The sequence below is a fragment of the Anser anser genome, assembly GCF_964211835.1.
Source record: "Anser anser genome assembly, chromosome: 2".
Lineage (NCBI taxonomy): Eukaryota > Metazoa > Chordata > Aves > Anseriformes > Anatidae > Anser > Anser anser.
This window is the reverse complement of record NC_139721.1, coordinates 73,129,153-73,150,577: the sequence shown is the minus strand read 5'-3', so window position 1 is coordinate 73,150,577 and position 21,425 is coordinate 73,129,153. Positions and strand designations below refer to the sequence as shown.

The 21,425-nt window shown below is 44.8% G+C and overlaps 1 protein-coding gene and 1 long non-coding RNA gene across 5 annotated transcripts in view; one reads left to right on the top strand and one right to left on the bottom strand.

The window, feature by feature from the left end:
* GRB10 (growth factor receptor bound protein 10) overlaps nt 1-5,996 on the bottom strand; it is a 150,604-nt gene extending 144,608 nt beyond the window's left edge. For 2 of the 4 annotated variants that reach the window (XM_083822355.1, XM_083822354.1), the window contains exons 1-2: nt 5,801-5,996; nt 5,575-5,684 (exon numbers count right to left, since the gene is read on the bottom strand). The gene's annotated coding sequence lies outside the window, so the exon portion shown is untranslated. The remainder of the gene's footprint in view (nt 1-5,574; nt 5,685-5,800) is intronic. The other 2 variants (XM_083822357.1, XM_083822356.1) reach the window with 1 other exon arrangement.
* On the top strand, nt 1,491-20,506 carry LOC310893416. Its single transcript, XR_014578969.1, has 3 exons — nt 1,491-4,976; nt 8,285-8,378; nt 18,728-20,506. It is a non-coding gene; the product is annotated as an uncharacterized lncRNA (long non-coding RNA).
* The last annotated feature ends 919 nt before the right edge of the window (nt 20,507-21,425 follow it).

Genomic DNA, 21,425 nt, shown 5'->3' with positions numbered 1-21,425 from the left:
ACTTGAATATGAGTCAACAGTGTGCCCTGGCAGCCAGGAGGGCCAACCATACCCTGCGGTGCATCAGACAAAGCATGGCTAGTTGGTTGAAGGAAGGGATTGTCCTGCTCTGCTCTGTGCTGCTGCAGCCTCACCTTGAGTACTGTGTGCAGTTCTGGGCACCACAGTATGAGAAGGACATAACACTATTTGAGAATATCCAAAGAAGGGCTACAAAAATGGTGAAGGCTGTAGAGGGCAAGATGTTTGAGGAGCAGCTGAGGTGCCTTGGTTTGTTCAGCCCCGAGCAGAGCAGGCCGAGGGGAGGCCTCATGGCGGCCTGCAGCTCCCTCACGAGGGGAGCGGAGGGGCAGGCGCTGAGCTCTGCTCTCTGGGGACAGCGACAGGACCCGAGGGAACGGCATGGAGCTGGGACAGGGGAGGGTCAGGCTGGGGGTTAGGGAAAGGTTCTGCACCCGGAGGGTGGTCGGGCACTGGGACGGGCTCCACAGGGATGCACCAAGCCTGATGGAGTTCAAGAAGCAGTTGGACAACACTCTTATACATATGGTTTGATTTTTGGGTATTGCTGTGTGGAGCCAGTTGTACTCAATTATCCTTTTTTAGTTTAAAGGACTATTGACTCTAAACTTAAAAAGATTTAGATTACATATAGGGAAAAAATTCTTCATGAGGTTGGTGAAGCATTGAAACAGGTTGCTCATAGAAGTTGTAGATGCTCCATCCCTGGAAATGTTCAAGGCCAGGCTGGATGGGGCTTTGAGCAACATGGTGTAGTGGAAGGTGTCCCTGGTCATGGCAGGGGGTTGGAATTTGGTGATCTTTAAGGTCTCTTCCAATCCAAACCATTCTGTCACTCTATGATTCTATGATCCTCGTGGTTCCATTCCAATTCAGGATATTCAAAAATACTTCTCTTCTCCAGGCTAAACAATCCCAGCTCCCTCAGCTATTCCTCACAGGAGAGGTGCTTCAGCCCTCTGATCATTTTTGTAGCACTCCTCTAGACCCAGTCTAACAGGTCCACGTCTTTCTTGTGCTGGGGCACTAGAGTTGAACGCAGTACTCCAGGTGGGGTCCCACAAGAGTGGAGTAGAGGTGGGTGGAAAAAAATGTACCTGCTGGCCACACTTCATTATATGCAGCCCAGGATACAATTGGCTTTCTGGGCAGCAAGCACACACTGCCAGCTCACATTTATTATTTTTCACCAATATCCCCAAGTCCTTCTCTACTTGGCTGCTCTCCACCCTTTCAACCCCAAACCTGTACAGATAACAGGGATTGCCCTGACCCAGCTGCAGCACCTTGCACTTGGCCATGTTGAATTTCATGAGCTTCACATGGAAGTTGCTGTCCTTCCCTGCTACAGACATCAGGGAAGACAGAACAGTTCACAGGGGCACTACTCTAAATAAGGGTTTGAATTTGCAGTTTTCCATCCTGGTAGCTGCATACATTTGGGCTGCGTGAGCTGATCCATCCTAGGAAAGCAAAGAGGGAAATGAGTTTTCCAGCAATGGGTGCACATCAGTGTGAATGTGAAGCTCTCTTAAAAGGAAAATTTCAAGATAACTTGGCAGTGGTAAAATCTCACTTCATGAATCCTTTAAGCTTCAGTGCTCTTGTGTACATCCTGAGTCCAAAAGCTACTAGAAACCACAACCACCACCACTTCCAAATGAATGTACTTCTATGAAACATGTAGCACCTGTCCGTCTCTCACATCAGCTATCTGCTAAGGAGACAGTGCCCAAGGGAACAAAGCACGCCAGGAAAGGGTTTGTATGGTATATACAACCAGATCTCAAAGTCAGGGTATTTTGGTTATTTCCATCATTGAAGAGATTAACAGTCTGCTCGTAGACAGGATGCATCACCCTGATTAACAACTTTCTTTTATGCAGTCCTCATAGTGGATCCTGGCTTCCTTGGATAGTTCTCCCCACATCCACAACACAAGACAGGAGTCACACTCAGCTAGTAGAACTGTTGTCAGAAAAGATCATCCAATTCAACAGATTGCAGAACAGGAAAGACCTGGCACAGGATGAGTTCAGAAGTACACAGCTCAACAAGTATAAGGAAAGAAAGGCAGGGATACGACATCTGTATACTTGGTAATTTATTTTTCATAACAACCACAGGTTTGGGAGAACAATGATGGGAAACAAGACTACTTTGCCACATCTAAGTTTAGGTGAAGTCTTATCCTGACCAGCAGGCAGTACAAGGATAAATAAAGTTCAATGCTCATGAAAGGATTCATAAAGAAGATATCGGAGGTTCACCTTTTTAGAAAAGGATCTCCATTCCCAGATTTCCCTAGCCGAAGAGTTGCAACCAATATGTTTTGGACATGTCCAGGAGCAGATCTAGGTTCCAAGAAAAACAATCCTTACTTCATAGCCTGCTTTCCTACTGAAGGAGACTTAGGCAGTCACCCTGTAACCAAGCCATTTGGCAAATGTCACACAAGCCTGACAGAGGCAGTGGTCTCAGGAGTTACCTTCCCTGTTTGTGAAAGCAGTGGGCTTGGTGGATACACACAAGGAATGCTGCACTGTGAATCTGCACCAATGTCTGCACCAATTTATAAATGCTGCCGACAAAAATGGTTTAGTCAGAGCTGACAGCATATTCAACAAAGGAAATGAATCATAAGACAAACCCAAAGAAAAGTAGGCTTCCTTAGTCCTAGTGTTCACATAAATGTGGGCTTAAAATGAAGAAAAGCACTTCCCTTGTCCCACTAATAAGTTCACATAGAGGTTTAGAATAAAAAGGCCCAGGAACTCAGCAGGACTGCCACAGCCCATTCAGGTCCAGAAGCCATTCCCAATAGTTTTTGCTTGAAACCAACCCAAGCAAATCTCAGGCTTCGACAGCATACAAAGTAGAAACTGGCAAGTTTTTTGCACCACAGCGCTTGCTGTAGCCACCGAAATTCGTGCCTGAGCAAATACTTCAGTGCATCCTAAAAATGCATACCACTGGTCATCCAAAGGCAACCCCTAAACCTCCCCCCAAGCTTCCAGCACTACCCCGCCTGTAAAGATGGGCTCGAGCCCCCCCCGACACCCCACCTCCCGCAAGAGAGCTCAGCTGGTCTAAGGAAGAGTTCTGCCTACAAATCTGTCCTCGTTTGGCATATCACTGTAAGCCTCTACACCCGACGTGGATGGGGCTATGACAGAAGGGAGAAGAGGCGTGACAGCACGGTCCCACCCGGTGTGACACTACTCGGGAGCCCCCTGCCACAGCTATGCACGCAGGGGAAAGCTGCCTGTGCCTCACAGTCTAGAGGGACATCTGCTAGTTTGGTACTGTCAGAAAACAAATTCCCAGTGCAATACTCTTCTGCTGCTGGCAGAAATGGCACATGACCCAGCTATGCCTTTCCTCTGCCAGCTGGGAACTCCCCGCGTTGGAAGAATCCCTTTGCCAGAGAGATCCAGATACTTTTAGCCCATTTACACCCAGCGAGACGCTGAGAACACGACCAGAGATTTCTAAAAACCTTTGTGACAATTCTTGCTGGAGTCTTTTAAGTACTTGCAAGATTGAGGGCTGCAAACATTTTTTCTCATTCACAGAGCACACGGTATAGTCTTAAGCAGAACTGAAATGCAGAGATCCATTTCACATTTAGGCAGTACTTTTGGACTACATAATAAAAATCTATAGAAATACACTACTGAAATCCAGGTGTGGCCATATCTGAGGATGAAAGCCAACTCTCACAGCCGTAAGGGAAGAGATATTTTGATTAACAAAACCAAGGAAAGCCATGGAAGTACGACAAGATCTTTAATATGTAGCCAGGGCAAACAAGACCTACTTTAAGAACAAATAAAGTCCAAGTGAAGAAAATAAATCAGAGAATAACATGGTAAAATGATCACCGGAGGCGAGCGTCAGGGTCTGCTGCTCTGTCAATTACTGCTTAGAATAAGGCTACCAAACATTGCTCTTCAGGCTTTATTGTTTGCATCGTGTAGAATTTGAAAGAGTTCTGGCAAAAGCAAGCCCAAACAGCCTTGATACCAGCGTAAGACTGCACAGAGATAGCCGGAGGAGTACAGCTCTTGAAGAGCCCTCCCTCTTCTGCTTTGCTGTTAGGTAAGCCCTCCAGAAAGAGGAGCGCTGCCTGCACCAAGCATCCCGCTGACCCCCGGCACCCCTCCCCTGCCCCAGAACCATCACGAAGCAAAGCCAGAGCTGTCACTTAAAGTTTCCAGCATATTTCCTTTTTCCAAGCAGGTTTTCTAACCTCCATATGCTTTTTTTTTTTTTCAACCTGTCCTCATAACTCACTCCTTTTAATCCTAGGATTAGCCTTGTTGCCCTTCTCCGTACCTTTTCTAGTGCAGTAAGTACAACTAGCCTCTAGATGCAGGAACAGATTGACTTGAAGCGTTAAGGCATCATTGCGATACATCCTACAAAGCCTTCGTTAAGGTGAGTAACTGTTCAGCACCTTTATGTAGCAACACAATCTATCTTAACGTGGTAGCTACCCACATCCCTTACACCCACCTCTCACCACTTAAGCGCGGGTTGTTCCCCCCCCCACACCACCATCCCAAATTCACTCTTTCTTTTGCGAAGGGAAAAGTAAACCACATTCTTAGGTCTGTTTTAGAAAACCCAATCAATGCTGCTTTGACATACCAGCAACACATGTTCCCGTTTCAACAAATAGGAACATTTTCGGCAGACCACCACTTCAGATGGAGTGGGGCTCCAGGCTGCTGAATCAGCACTTTCCATGCTGCTGGCAATACAGAGCTATGCAAGGCTTCAAAGGAGAGCAGGAGGGGGGGGAAATAAGGGGGGGGGGGGCACCTAAGCAGCAGAAGTGGGCAAGAGGATTTCGCAGGAGTTCATCTGCCAAAGCAATTAACTGCAAACTGTTCTTACGGAGGAGATACCCCGGCGTGGGTTCCGGCTCGCAGCCACACGAGTGGAGAGCGGTGAGTGTGAAGCTTTGGCCCCAAAACGGGGAAGCGAGGACCCCCCCCCCGACCCCAAACCCTGCCGGGGGGACACCCGGCACTCCCAAGGAGCCCACGGGGGGCAGGCAAGGAGCCGATGACGAGGGCACGGGGCTCCCAGCTGCCGCCACGGCTTTGCAAACCATGGGAGCAGGAAGGTGGCAGCACCCCGGGGTGGCACTTCTGCGGGGTGCCCAGCGGGGATCCCTCCCCCGGGGAGAAAAAAAAAAAAAAAAGGAAAATAGGGGAAGGGGGAGGAGAAGGAGAAGCGGAGAAGGGGGTGAAGCGACTTTTAGCAGCACGGCCAACAGCCGGCGGGGCAGAGCAGGTCCTCAGCCCACCTCCCGCCGGGGGGCAGCAGGGGAAGGAGCCAAGGGGCCGCGGGCACCGCCGGGCACCCCCGGCCCGGCCCCGAGGGCTGCCCGCGGGCACGGGGCTCGGCGGCCCCAGGAAAAGGAAGTTTGCTCCCCTCCTCCTCCTCCTCCTGCTGCTTTCCCCGGCCTCCGCCACCGAGGAGCCGGCGCCGCCTCCCGGCCCCCCCCCCCCCCCGGCCCCCCGTCGCCCCCCGACCCCTTACCTGCAGCGCGGCCGGCCGGCACCCCGCCCGCCGCGACCCCGCCGAGTTTCGGGGCGGAGGGAAAGGGGTCGGGAGCGGGGGTGGGAAGGCGAGCTCTCAGAGCCGGGCGCCTCCAAAAAAAAGAAAAAAAAAAACTAATAATGATAAAATAAAAATTTCGGAACAACAACAACAAAAAATTAAGATGTTTATATATATGTATATATATATAAAATTAAAAACACACCCAGCGCGCACGGGGACTGCTGCGCCTCCGCAAGGCGGCCCCGGGCTGCGGGAGGGACCTGCGGGGAAAACTTCTGCCCGCCCGCTCCTGCTGCTGCTCCTCCTGCTGCCGCCGCTGCTGCTGCTGCTGCTCCTGCCGCCGGCTCCCGGTGCTAACGGCGCCCCGCCGCCGCCGCGCTCCCGCCCCGCGCCCAGCTGACTCCGGCCGGCCCCGCCCCGCTCCCGCTCCCGCCCCCGGCCCCGCCGCACGCAGCCGCAGCCCCGGCCCCGGCCCCGGCCCCGGCCCGGTGCGGGAAGGGGGCGGCCGGTGGTGGTGGAGGGGTGGGAGCGGGAGGGCTCCGCTGCAGCACCCCGGGGTGGGGGGGATCGGGGCTCTCTGCCCTGTGAGGGAAGTGAGGCGGCAGGTTGTCCCGCCGCGTGTTGTTTTTTTTTTTTTTTGGGGGGGGGGGTCCTGAGGGAAAAGAAGCCATAAAGTGCCCGGGGATGTCTGCAGGTGGTGAGGTTGGTGCGTGTTTTTTTTTTTTTTTCCTTGGACCGCACCTGCACACCCTGCTCCGGGTTTTTTACCCCTACGAACTATGCCGGCAGCCCAAGGGACGCGTGCCTCGGTGTGCGCCAGACTGCGGAAAGCACTTCTTAGTGTTGCAAAACACCCAAAACACCCCAAACACCCTCGTCTCCCCAGTCCCCACACCCCCACCAGCGCTCCCGCAGACTGCTGCAGCTTCTGGCAGTGGGACCTTTGGTGTTTCACTCCAGAGCTTTGCCGCAGCAGTCCTGCTTGCGAGTAACTTGCAAGTAACTCGGACGGAGAGAAAGCTCCGTGTGAGGAGTGACGTTGGTTACTGCCCTCGGAGCTACCATTTTACAGCCCTATAGGCTTCAACACGACCTGTGGCACTCGGGCAGCAGGGGGATATTCCGTCTGCCAGGCGCAGAAGCACCTCTTGTAAGAAGTGGCCGGCGCTATAAAAGGAAACCGAGTCCAAGGAGAAGCAAACCTCCGTACTTTTCCTCCAAAGACAGATGCACGCAGTCTAATAGCAGCGCTGGGGCCAGACTCTCCAGCCGAACGTATTCTGAAATGTAACATGATACCTTCCTCGCTCTCCTTTCTTCCTCCGTGGCTCTTCTTTGCTGTATTTAAGGGAATGTTTTTGCTATCAGCCTGCTCTCCCGCATTTTCCACCCTGCTCAGATCGACCTCTCTTCTCACCGCCCATTCTCCCTGTTCGACTCCTCAGATGACCTCCCTGTTCCTCACGCACATCACCTCCACCTTGCGGGCGCGTGTGCCGCCCTGCTGCGGGCTGCCTGGCCGGCCTCTGGCCTTCCCCCACTCACGGCCAACCTCCGGCTTCCCCCCGGCACCACTCTCCCCTCGGCCGTCTCCCTCCTCTTCACGCAGCACTGAGGGCTGCTCTTCAGCCTGTCAGCACTGCTACCGCCTGTCCCATCCTGACCCAGGTCACCTCAGGCATCCCACCGCCGCATCGGCCTGCCCTGACTTTCCGCTGGCCGTTGTTTGCCGCCGATTAAATTGGGGTTTTGGGAGTGCTGGGAAGCGTTCTTGTAAGAGGTCAGTGGGCAATGTCACGGTCCCAGAGGCCAGAGCCCTCTTCCCCTTCAATAGATGGCCAGGCCAGGTTTCTGTGGCAGGGTGGGTGTTGGCTCCCCACGACTGCTCTTTGAGCCGTCCTGCTCCATCCTCAGAGTGCTGGTGCCTCACCAGAGGATAAAAGCTGCCCGCTGTCCCCCTAGCAAAAAGCTGAAGCCCGGGTTTCTGTCTGGTGGGAAGGTGAAGGTAGATGGCGTCCGATTTCTGCCCAAGATCCCCCTGGAGATGAAGAGGCACCTACTGCCCATCAGATACTAGGGCTGGTGTGCCTGGCATCACAGCCTCATGTGCTCACATAAGAAGCAACCTGCACGTATAGAGCACATGTGATTTGCTCTATTTTGCATGACACATACACAAACCCTCTGTGATTTGAGCGGGGTTGTGCAGTAGATATCCCTAAGACGGGTTCCTACTTCTTCTATGGAGCCCGCTGCCTGGACATGGCCAAAGACTTCAGCACCCGCCTATGCTACATATTGTTTAATGCTATTTGCCCTGGCACATTCTTTGGCCGTGTAGCGGCACGGTTATACTTTGTCATCTGTAGTATTTCCACCTCGGAAGATCAGCTTACAGCCCGGCGTTACAGGGTATCCTCAAAAAGGGAGAAGTGAAAGGGGAGACGTTATCTATCGTGACCAGTGCTGCAGAGTCCGTCAGGCACCACCAGCACTGTATTGCAGGAATTCCTGGCTTCCGAAACACGCCGCTTCTTCCCCAAAAGTTCTGATACCTCGGCCCGACAGATACTTCATATATTTAATCTTAAAACTGGAGACCACCCTTAGAAATGTGATGCTCTACATCCAATGCCGAAGCGAAACTGGAAGGGTAAAGCTCATGTATTTTTGAACCATCCCACAGGCAGCCACCTGGCGGTCTTCCAGCATGCTCTTTCTTTAAGCGTGCTCACTGTTTCTCTATATGAGACTGCTGATCCATCAGTTAATCATATTGAGTAAGTACCTAAAATTAACTTTTAAATTATTAATGCATGAGAACATATCCGTTTGCCATGTACGTTATTTTAAAGGATCACAGTGTGTACACTGAGTGCCATTAGCGTTACATTTTGAAGACAGTAAATTGACTTGTATGGAAATCAGAATAGTTGATGGATTCCTCTACCAGTGCTTTTGACAATGAAAAAAACATTCAATTGAATTATTATTAAGCATGTGTCTATACTTAAATTTCTTTTCTGATCTGTACAAAAATAGGAAACTGAGAAGTCTTCACCATATATTTTTCATTTTGCAGTGGGCTAAAAAACATAGATGAACATGAGTATTGAAAATATTCTTCTGACAAATAAAAACACTAGGAGAGATATGTTTAGTTTCCTAGACTACAGCTGTGTCTTTCAAGACAAAACTGTACTCTCATAAAATTGTTTATCAAAAATAGCACCATTAAAGCTGTTAAATGTAGAAGTCGCAATGCATCCTCTCCATGACAGTGAAGGACATACCTATGGTAGTTATCTTCTTTTCACTTAGCTAACAATTCTCCAGAAAAACCTACAGCATGCCATATCATAAAAATATCTGCCTGGAAAAAGTGTTTTCTCTAAGACCAGAATTGTGATTTTCTGCAAGAAATAATGGTGGAAATAATGTTCTGCAACTGCATAAACATTATTTCTACTCAAGGACAGTAAACAAAAGTAAGCACAAACATCAGTGCAGATACTTGGTGCCTTCAGGACTTCTGTGCATAGGAATTTCACCCGAGGTTAAGTTTGCCCCAACTCCCCATCTTCTTCATCCTTGCAGTAATTAAGGTAGAGGTTAGTGAAGACTGGAGGATGTGAACAGACCTCCACATACTGGAGGCTGCCCTGCCACGCTCGAATCGAGGGCTCCGGGGGGAAGGGGACAGGGGGCACAGTCCCCCAGTAGCTGGAGAGGGCCCGGCTACCTCGCTGCTGCCCAGTTCAGAGCCAGTGGTACAACGGGGCTGAGCTTCTTAATTTATTCTCCAACTTCTTGCTCTTGAAGTATCAGGAGAAAACGGGAAAGGCCCTCTCTGCCTTGTTTACTCCTCAGAAAACTTACATTAAGTTAAGTTTCTCATGCGTTAAGTCTTCAGAAACAGGTCCGAAATACAAGCTGAATACAGACATTCTCCATCTATTTGGCGCTACACTTAGGGCTCAAGACCTCGTAATAAATGGTAGTTAAAGTTCAAGTACAGTGGACTTAGTTTGCTTTGCACTGAGACTTAAACTCTGCAGGGTGACTTTCCCTTCTGGAACTTATCCAAAGGACACTAAGCTTTGCAATTCAGTTAGCTCCACAAGAGAAAGAGGTCATTTGAAACTTTTATTAAATTGAATAATGAAAAGTGCCTAATAGATACGATGTTTTCTTTAGAAACAGCCTTAGATTTCATATATATTCTGAGAATGTGCATAATTTTCTTTTCTATCACATTGATTTAGGAAATGAAATTCCAGTAGCGTAAGATCTGAAGAAGAGAGATCAGAATCTGGCCACTGCTTTCATTCTCAAAGGCACTTTCATGAAAGCATTATATGAAAGTCGGCATTGAGCATCATCTTTAACTAGTATGAATGCACTGATAAAAGCCTTCGGCAATCAAAAAAGGGTCAACGTGGTCATTATTACCTAGTAGATATATAGGCAAAAATGCTGACCAACCTTTGAAATGATAATAAGTTTCTTTTGTCACAGACCAAGCTTTTCACCTTAAATAGATAGGAAGTCTTCTAACACATCAGAATTTTTAATAAGGTTAAATCTGGAACAAAACAACTTAATATTTCTGTTGCTTTTACTACAGCTGAAGCAAATGCTTCAAATATTTTTAAAAGCTATCCAGAAAAAATAAGTTTCCGTAATGTTAAGAAAGGGAAAGGAAACATTCTCCTTCTTTTCTGTCTACATCTTTCTTTTCCATTGTACTTCTTTTATTACTGTATGGTGTCGTTTGAAAGCTGAAAGGGGAAGGGAAATACTCAGAAAAAAAATTAAACATGTTTATAAAAACATTCACTAAATATGTCTGTGTGAGCTGAAGGCTACAGATTGTATTTCAATATTCAGCAAAAACCTGACGTTTTCAAAACTTTACATTTTTTTCCCTAGTATTCACTCAATTCTATTTTCACCTGACCCAGCAGAAACTCTACCGAGTACGTTAATTGTAGAAGTTTAAATAATTCATTTTCTGCCCAGTTTTTATCAGGAGGATTTCTTAACATTAGCTGAGAATAGAAACGTCTTTTTTTTTTTTTTTTCGTAGTCTTTTTAAAAGACTAACAACAGGAAAATAAGAGCTAGGTCATAACCATAACTGAATAAACTCTGTGTTCATAGACAACATTGTGGAGATCTACTTTTTGTTGCTAGGTAAGTTATATCTCTATTTACAGCTTTTTCAAAAGGCTGAATAGTCAGGGACGTTTTGTAATTTGAGATGGAGTTGTAAGCTCCAGTGAAAGATATGTGCTCTTTCTTGGCTGTGCAAAATAGAGCAGTTACACAAGGTGGTAGAAAGGAGAAGGGAATTCTAAGAGACATTGATGATCCAAAGAGAAACTGCATTAAAAAAATGAATACGTTTAGCCCACCATTCTACAAAAACACATCTGTTCCCAGTGCTAGCCTGACAATTAACTCACTAATTCAACATTAATGACTAGATATTACCATATTCTCTCAGTTCTGTTCTAGAAACCGGGGTACTTTTGGACATCAAAGATGTTAAGTGAAATGACATGTTAAAAGTGTTTCGCTTTTTCCAAATCAAAGTCAGCTGCTTTCCAGATGCATAATTTTTCAACTGGGATGCCAGATAACACTAGATGGGAAGAAAAATTCAAAGTTATACTGTGATAGGAGGAGATTCGGATCAAGCTATACTATATATTCTCATTTTTGACAAGAAAAATTGGGATTTATTCAAAACATGCCGTGCTCATTTACAGCTTTGCCACCGAGGAGGAGAGAACACAACTGGAGCTGTGACTCAGAACGAAACCCAGCCACATTAAAGTCAGTGGCAAAGCTCTCAGTGAGCTTAGCACGACCATGATTTCATCTCAAGTCTTTTCTTGGTTCCGGGGGGGAGGGAATAAAAATAAAGACAAAAAGAAAATCTTCAATGCCATAACTTGCCCTGCATGCTGAAGCTATTAGGAGCATATTTTCACCAGTCCCATAGCAGGATCTTCTAGCTAGTGCCATCTGAAAACCAGAAACGTTACAGAAATGTAAACAGGAAAGGATTACATAGGGGTAGGTTTTACCCAGCTAAGAGAAGAGACATAGCAATCCAGCTGCACTGGACCCAAACCAGATCCTCCCTCGGTTTGTGCACCAAGCTGTGCACAGATCCCAGCACCCTCTGAATTAAAATGCCTCTCTGTCCCACGCGATCTTGAGAGGTGTCAGCATGTCTTTTGGTGACTTGTATGGCATGAATACAGAGCCAAGGCTGAGTGGTCCTCCCTTGTCCTGCAGACACCGCTAGGCTTTACAGCGGCCACTTCACATCTCACACCATGCTCCAGTGCTCACCGATGCAAAGTTCTGAAAGTGTTCTCATCTTGTGGCTCTCAATGAGCAAAACTCAGACTTCTGACTGTCAATTCACGTGTCCGCCGTCCACAAACTTTGCATGATGCCCAATTTCAGATGCTGTGTGAACAGGCAGCAAACTGATCCGTTTCATGGTGACAGGTAGGTCTGTGAGCAGGTTCTGGCCCACAAAGAAAGAGCAGGATCAGCTGGGCAAGGAGCTCTTCCAAGGAATATCAATCTGCTCACATCCCTTATCAATCTGCCAGGCTGCCTAGCACACAGCGTCTCGTGCCAGTGGTGTAAAGAGAGTATTTCAATGTACTGGTGGAAACATCTACAAATAATGGTTCTTACCCATATCTGCTAGAAAGCTATTAGCTTATTAAGGAATAGAAATCTTTGCATTCTTCTCTCCCGCATCTTCAAGGCTGCCTGTAATTTCAGGCTTTCAATGCCTATTTAAGTCAGAAGGAAATACCTAGCTGAACTTTCAAATTGTTTAAATGCACTGGACTTCTTGTATTTAGACTGCAATTCCAACGGGAGTCCCATTTTGCTTTCCTGGCACAAGAGATTACCAAAAAAAAAAAAAACTCCAAACCCAAACAAACCTACATTGTATTATCATCTAAATTAATCCCTTGTCATAAAGTTGTAATGCCTCACAAGCACTCCTTAGCCAATTAAGCAAAACCTTTCTCACAAATCACCTGGCAGGAGGAGACTCCCCTGCTCCATCCGTGGCAAACAGTGGATAGATTGCTTATGCAAAGTATTGAGAACTTACATTAAAATACAAATTGTGTCTGCAGTGATTTAATGTCTTATCTTCTACAAATCTTGTTTATTTATTAGACTATATGAGAGGAGTAGGAAGTCATTCTCCCATTTAAATGATTCCCTTTTGTATGGAAAAATATTTAATCAGCCAAAGGCATGAGAATGACCCTGAGGCTTAGCACAGCCTTCTAGGACAGGAGAGACCTGACTTTCACTCTCCAGAGGTTTGCTAGGTACTGGTTTAACTCTTCCTGCTCTTCTCACTTAATGAGTTCATGCAAAGCAGTTTCAAAAAGACAGACTGAAAGAATCTCATGCCAGAATATCACCCAGCCTGGTGAGGGGGGTCAATTTCTTCGGAAGGGTATCTCACTTCCAGCAAAGAAGAGATTTAAAACTTTTTCTCCACTTGGTATAGGTCACCTCATCCAGAAGAAAAGGGCCAGAGCTCTCATCTTTTCCCAGCTTTTGTACTGGGTTGAACCTGGTAAGTGTGTACTCAGAGAACGCCTCGGTCAGCTGAGGCCGCATTCCTCATCTGCAAATCCTGATGGGACCTGCACTTCAGCTTGTCTGTCCAGAAGCAGGCATTCACTGCATCGTTATTGTAGAGAAAAACTTGGAGGACAAATTGTTCCTTGTCACATACATCCTTTGTTAAGAGAGCTCTCACTTGAAACAGAAAGGACTGCCTTGTAGTTGCTATCCTGACAAATGCAGATCTCCTCTCAAATTACAAAAGTTGTTCTTTGGCAAAGGATGTCCTTTCCCTGATTGCCAGATATATGCAAAAATCTGCATATATTTTTGGTGTGATTTGTAACATCCTTGCGAAGGAAAAATCTGAGAATTGCTCATTTGCCTATCAAAGAATGTAATTAATCTTAGTAAGGTCAATTAAATTTATTAAGGTCAAGTTGCCCCTAATTGCTTTCTTCTGATGCTTTCTCAGATGTGAAGTAGAAAAAACAAAGATGTGGTACAACATAGTAGTGCAGATGTTCATCTTCAGCAGTGCTTGCAGGTCCAAGAAGGATGAGAGGCAGCAAGATGTCAGAGGGAGCCCTGCAGGACCTACAACAGCAGTTGAGAGGAGATCCCTTGGTGCTCCTCAGGAAGTTCTCACCATCTATAGCTGGAAGTTTGGGGCCGGCAAGCTGGCAGCCCATAGCCCACAATATAAATATGTATTCTATTTTTCTGAACATAGTAGCATAAAGGTGCACTCTTGCCTAATACCATAAACCATTTGGACCTTGGAAAGGTTAGGGAATGTGAAATGAATCTTTGCAGAAAAGACTTTCAAGACGGCTACAACTACCAGGCAAGATCAGTTCCTTCTCCTTGACCAAACGCCTCAAGATACACTTCCTCACGGATATATATACACTGGATGGCTAGAGGGCCTAAACAGGATTATGGCTCCACTGAGGAGGGATGTCTTGAAGCAGGAATTTGGCTTCTGTGTGAGCACTTGCCTACTACAAAGGCGCGGGTTCTGCTCCAAACAGCCTCTGCTCTAAGATGACAAATGACATTTCTGGTCTTACATTGATCGCTTTGTAGGTTCTCCCTCCTCCCCCCACAAGATTTGGTGATCCTCTTACACTGGTTATTGTTTGGGAAGCATTTGAACTGACCTTTACTTCACCCATGCCTTAGGGATGAGATCATTTAGAAAATGCCATATTATTAAAAAAAAAAAAGAAAAAAAAAAAAGACTTCATTCTGTGAACCACAATGGAGTGGCAACACAGCAAGGATATTTACAGCAAATCAATGAATCTTACTAATTACTATCCTCTAATTTAGAGGATTTACTTTTACAGTGGGAGGCAGGCTGCTGGTGGAGTGTTCCTTGCTCTTTAAGACCTAGAGCTACATATGTCATATTGTGAAAATGTGATACAAAATTGATTCTAAAAAATTGCCTTCAGATTACTCACCATGAAGCAATTGGAATCAGGCCAGGAGCAGATGGCAACTCAAAAGGCAATCCTCTTCCTCCTCTAGAAGTACTATTACTTTGTACTTCAGTAGTGGTATTGATCTAAGAAACCTGCTGCTTTTTGCAAACAGTATCAAATGTGACTTTCTGGTACCCTGAAAGCACACTGAGCAGGGCTAGCATGTGGGGTAACTGATGCATGTGGAAGTCAGGTTTGCACCGTTCCCATGCCCAGTTTAGCAAGAGATCACATTCTGTTAGAAGAAAATCTCTAAGCACCTCCCCAATCCCATCATTCTGCCACACGTTTGGCACCCAAAGAGCAAGCACGTGAAATTAAGGGATGGAAATCAGAGGGAGAGCTACTGCCAGAAGAAGCTTTCCGAAGTCCCATAAGGCAGTACGTAGCAGAGGTAGGACCCTGAACTGCCCACAACTGCGTCGTGCTGTTGGGCACACCGTAAGCCCACGAGGTGTGCCTGTGTGCTCCTGAAACTGCTTGCCAACCCTAAGCACCCCACAGATGAATTCAGCAGTTGTTTAAAGCAGGAACTGACATTTTGAAGGTAAATACCAGCCATGCGTTATACCCTGCAGCACAGCTGGATTCAGGGAACAAGCCAGGATGGTGAAATTCTCCACCAACACATGTGCAGGTTTCTTCCCTAGTGAGGGCCGAGCTCTTCAGTAACAATTTTTACATTTTTATAATGGAAAAAGCAGGAAGGTTTTCCTGCTCCTTTTTACACCGATATAGTAACCGATAGAGTCATGATATTGAAATGTGAAGAATTTCAGCCCAAATGTTGGAGGATGGTATAAATAAGTTAATTTGAGAGTGGGAAAAAGCTTGCATACTTCTCAGACCTTATTCTATATGTAGTGAGGTCAAAAGCAAAACCCTCAAGCATCAGCAACATTGGGCACACAGCAGACAGCTCTGTTGCAAATTACAGTGCATATCTGCAGCAGCAGATCTTGAGCTGGTATATGCTCTGTATAGCAGCAGAACTACAAGAACATTGATCAGCCAACCATTACCTTCAGAACCATCAAACCATCAGGTATACCTTGTGTAAAGTACATGGCATGATTTGCAAAGCTCACAATGCCACTTCGATTAGGCATGGTATGGAGTGGGGATTCAGCTCACAAAGATTTTATTTTGTGTTTCTGTAAGGGTGATTTCTCAGAGATGTTTGAAAAGCTGACTCCTACAAAATGGAAATCCTTTTAGAATGATCTTCACCATGTAGGTGAGCAAAGGAGAAAAAGAAAGTTGAACCAATGTCAAGCCACCTAGGAGACAAAAATTGCACATTTCTGGAGAGGCAAATCCCTTTTTTCAACTACCATTTCAGAAAGTTAAGTATGCAAATAACAAATATACTTTACTTTTTTTTTAAAAAAAAAAAAGAGAAAAGAAAAGAAAAGGAATAGAAGAAGAAAAGAAAAAGATGTTTTACTTGATAGAATTTGGCTTAATCTGAATGTATTTCAGTGGCTGACATTCATGTCCTGACATGCTAGTTTTCAAGAAAATGGGCTGTATTATATCCTAGGCTGCAATTCTGGTCTCAGTGAGGTAAAAGTGCAAGTTCAAGTTGGACTTGATTTCTTCATCTCTAAACTCTGCAACACACATACTTAAAAGTCACTTTCTGTTTTAACTGCTTACACACTAGTGTTTTAACTATTCTTAATTTCTAGGAAACTGAAGGGAAATACTTTGAGTACTCTATGTTTTTTTGTCCACTTAAAGTTTTCCAAATATTGAGGCGATGAGGTAGAGCACCTTTCTATCGCAACATATGGACTGACCAAACATTCAGAAATTTAAAAAATTAGAAGTTTTTCTCCAGGATGATAAAATACTGCCTAATTATAAGCTCACAGAAAACAAGCAGTAACTGACCCTAAAATCCTAGTACTGGACCTTGTGGTCAGAGCAGGCCAATAGCCCTGATACCTGCAGTTGAAAGATCCTTTAATTTGGATGCATAGAGCACTGGCTGGGGAACATGGTCATCGTCATAAGAAAACGCAAACATCTATTACCACACAATAATCATGCATGTCTATATAGCTTCAACATCACATAATATGCATTTCTGCTACATAACCAGGAATGGATACCTGTGGGAAATACAACTATTTCCACCCTATGACAGGAAAGAGTCCACAGGGCACGCAGGAAAGGGAACAACAGGGAGCAAGCTGTGTCCTGGGTACACTGGTACAAACACTTAATGTGTCCAATATCTTGCAGACTGTGCACCCATGTTCTAGGGATGGATTAAAACCCACAACATTTTTGTATCACACCGTGTCACAGTGAGGCAAGGAGCACAATCAAAGATGAGGCCACTGCTGCAGCACAGAGCTGATATAGGACTGGAAGGTGTAGTAAAACCCATGCTTCAACTGACATGGGATTTTTTTCGCTTAAGAGAGAGCATTCACTTACTTAGACGTCTCTGTTTTTTTGCTGCATCAGAGTATTCAGAGTTACATAAAGGAAGTAAATTGTCTTCAAAGACTAGCAAAAATCCTAGCCTCCCTTTCTCCTTGAAAACTACAGAAGACAGAAAAGACTAACCCAACGTGCTAAGTCCCATTACCTATATTGCAACAGTTCACAGGAACTCTGATCGCACAACACGAAGTCATTGCACTGGTCAAACAGTGGAAGCACTTCGTTAGCTGGTAGAGCTATTAGCCCATATCCATCTTATTAGGTGCACCCCATAATTGAATACACTTGACCTCAAATGCAATCATAACAAGTCCAGCTGTCCACACTTTCTCTAAGGGGAGGGTTTTGCAATATGGCCATACTGCTGCAAACACACAATGCAAACATTAGATTTTGTGTTAAACAGAGCCTTGCACGTATGATGACACTAGTATAGATATATCTGTGCAAACTTCCCTTGTTTGTTCTTGGGGAGCCCTAAGGACCACTGATAACAACATGACGGGTTGGGACCACCTGGGTAATCAGGGTGCTGACCCTGCAATTGCAGGTAGTCATGGCAGGCAGAAACACTGAATACTCCAGGACTCTTATCATCCAATTCAGCCTTAAGAAAGTCTCCTACTTAGTGTTCAATCCCTTTCATGAGCTTACCAAGCTAAATGATAAAGCAGTTTAAGTTACATCTCTTCTCTCAATTCTGCCAATTTAGAGAGCTGTATGGGAATTGCACTCCTCAGGTAGTCTGCAGCCATCTTTTACTTTCCAGACTAAATATATTCACAGCCAATCTTATTTCCTTTCTGCCACCATTTGTCTGTCTGGTCTATTTGTGATTCAGTCGTTATTTATGACTCACCAGTGTGAAAGATAAGATTTGTGGCTTAGCGAGTGGCCTAATTGCCCAAGCGATGATTACATTAGAAATGCTCAAAAGGAAACGTGTGAGTGCCCTTCTTAAAGTCCAATTAAGGATACATGTTTACATCTAAACAACTCTAAATAAAAATTTTAAAATCCATTTGACCTGGAGTTTCCTCAATAAATATTTATGCTGTGTTTACTAATTACTGCAGCAATTTTCTCTCTGATCCTCTTGTTCAACATGTGTATGACGAACAAGGCAAGGCAGTGTCGATTATGCGATTATGCTGCCTTTGTTTCATGAGCCTCCAGCTGTGGGAGCGATCAGCTCTCCTGGTGTCTGTGCTGGACTGCAGATCAGATGAGCATGGTGGAGCTGAGGGTATGTGGGGGACTTCCAGAGCAGCTGGAACAAATGGCCAAAGTTATCTTTCCTCCCCTGTTCAAGGGAGTATGTTCTGCCTTTGGTCCGTCAGCTCTGCCCCATAAAGGTCTGTCTGGAATTTCAGCTGCTTCTAGATGTTTGGATAACAGCAGTGGACAACAGCATTTTTTCCAAAATGCTCTTAGATCTCATTTCTGCAATGAGTTAAGCACTCTGGGATGGAAGGCTTTGCAAGAGCAAAAATAAAAGCTCATAGACTGGAGAGAGATGTTTTAGTATTAATTATTAATTTTTATTATTCTTGCAGGACAACCCAGAGTTTGTAGTGACAGATGAGATCTCCATTGCCCTCAGCACCACAAAAATTTGGAACAAATAGCCAGTTCTTGCCCTAGAGAAGCTTACATTTCGTCGAGCAATAGAAAACATTTTATTGGAAGATGCTATATTGTTTCACAACAGTCTGAGAAATCTTGGTTTCTGATTCTCTATCCACCACCTATTTCATGAATGTTATTTCAGGCTCTATCCTCAGCTGCAATAAATCAAACACTGGGCTACATAAGTCAGCAGAGCCGTGCTGATTTACATTTGCTGCATCACTTCAGTGAAGACAATGAAGTTATGCCAGCTGACATCAGCTTGGGATCTGGCCCTCAGCCGCTGTCAATGCTGTTTAGTGCCACTCTTCTCTTTCCATCACTTCCTTAGCCCTACGAGATCATTCTGGCTCACTGCAACGAGGAGCCAAGCGAGGCAGCTCCACTTCCTGTACCCAGCCTCCTCCCCCAGCTCATTAACTCCAGTAGGAACGGCGGTGTGGGAGGGGAGAGGATCCGGCCCTTTAGAGGTGGTTCCATTTATAAATATTGACTTTAATGTTAATTTCATGTAGTTGCTTGTAAAAGTCTTTTAGGCTGAAGCAGAAGGCATACTGCAGATGGCAAGGATATTTTTCACAGTTTTTATGGTGGATAACAATATACTTGACATTTTGCTCATTAAATGTGAGCCCTGGTATGTGAGTAAACATGCTAGGCATCTGCGCTCTAAAATTACCAGTGCGAAAAGCAACAACTGAAATGTTTCAGTCAATAAATGTACAGCACAGAAGCAACATTCAGCAACTTTCCGAATGCTGCGTGCAAGGCATGGATTCAATTTGCAGTATTACATGGAACACTCTAGAACCAACAACGGAGAGATAACATATTGCTTTCACATCCGTGCCTTGGAGAGAGAGGACCGAATCTAAAAATCTCCCAAGTCGATGTAAACACATGGCAGACCATACCCATCGACTTCTGTTTCTAAGGAAATCAACACGTGCGTAGTCAACCCGCAAAACTACATCAGAAAGAAAGGAAGGTAACACAAATCAGCTAAAAAGATGGAAGAGTTGATCTATGGAGGAAAAGGCAGTTCACCATTGCAAAGAAGAGTAGAAGAGGATAAGAAAGAGTGGAAAGATCAATGTGCAGTGCAATGCAAGCAGTAGTGATAAATGCCAGAAGGAGACCAAGGAGAATGGATAGCACAAAATTGGTTCTTCTCCTTTCTACTACAGCAAGTTTCCTGGTCCCCATCTTTGGGTTTTGGCCTAAAGAAATGGAAAAAAAAAAAAAAAGATAAAAACTCAAGCAGTAATAAAAGCTGGAAGGCTAAGGTAGCTGTAGGATCTTAAACTAGTACGTGCTTTTTTACGTGTGTTTTAAACATTTTGGAAATTCTGCCTTCAGATGGCTGCAATTCTCAACAGTGGTGAGATAAAACAAAATGAGAAGAAAAAAAAATTAGCTTAAGACATCTTGTAACGTGCACAAATCCAAGCTGTTCCAGAAACCAGTGTCATGTAGGCAAAGATAGCAAGTTCAAATTTAAAAAATAAAAGATATCTAGATTGAAGTAAGAGAAAGACTGGTGTCTCATAGTTTTATTCATGGATTTAGTATATGTTTTGGCACAGTTCTTCTTGAGAGGACAGTTAATTTGATATTTAATTCTGTAATGGAAATAGGTGTGAAGAAACTGAGACACCATATGAAACAGTGATTTATATTAAAAAAAAAAAAAAAGAAAAAAGAAAAGACCAGGAGCTTTAAGGTAGTGCTAGCTTCCTCATTAGCTTCTCTCTCTCACAGCTATATTGGCCAATACAACATGTTCTTTTATTTCCCAGTACACATAGATGTTCTCTCCCTTTTATCACTCCTTCATCTTCTCTCATGTCTCCCATTTAAGTCTGTGTTCATCCCAATGTAAAATTTCATTTTTTTTTCTAACAGTTACTAGGCAAGTCTTGCATCTTTTTCTCCCTCTTCCCTCAAGTAAAACTCATTGAAATATTTTAATATCTACAGAGAGGCAGCTCTTCGGTATACCACATCATGATTTTATAGAAGCTTATAAAATGAAAAGATTTAAAAATCAAGCTGAAATGTAAACTTTGTTATACACTTGACTGTACTAATCTTAACGCTGGTAGAGGGTTCTGCCAACTGAAGTGGTGGATAAGCTCCTGTTAATATAAGTGGAAATGATATCAGATTCAAGATTGACCAAATTGAGTTAGACTGGCTGGATTTTACTCAGAAAAGTAAATATCCCAAATCTTTGCACATTTAGCCCCATCTGGTCATCCAGTCTAAGAATTCTCATGCACCAAGCATTCTCATGCCTTTTTTTTTTCTATACTTACAATGCAATGAGAACTTGAATGACAACAGAAACAAACAAACAAAAGATAGCTGAAAGCCTGAATTTACTACAGAATAGTTTAAGCAAGTGGCAGTCTCATACATCAGACTCAGCAAGATCCAAAGAACTACTGAAATCCCAGAATGGGGTGAGTTAATTTACATAATAAACTGCACATCAGGACGCCTTCCTGATCTTTGAGAGTTTGTCCCTAAAACATCTTCCTCTCTTTTCTTAATTACTTCTTTCTCAGAGGTAGGCCCCAACTATTTTTTTATGCAATATCAAAGCTAACAGGGATAACTAGC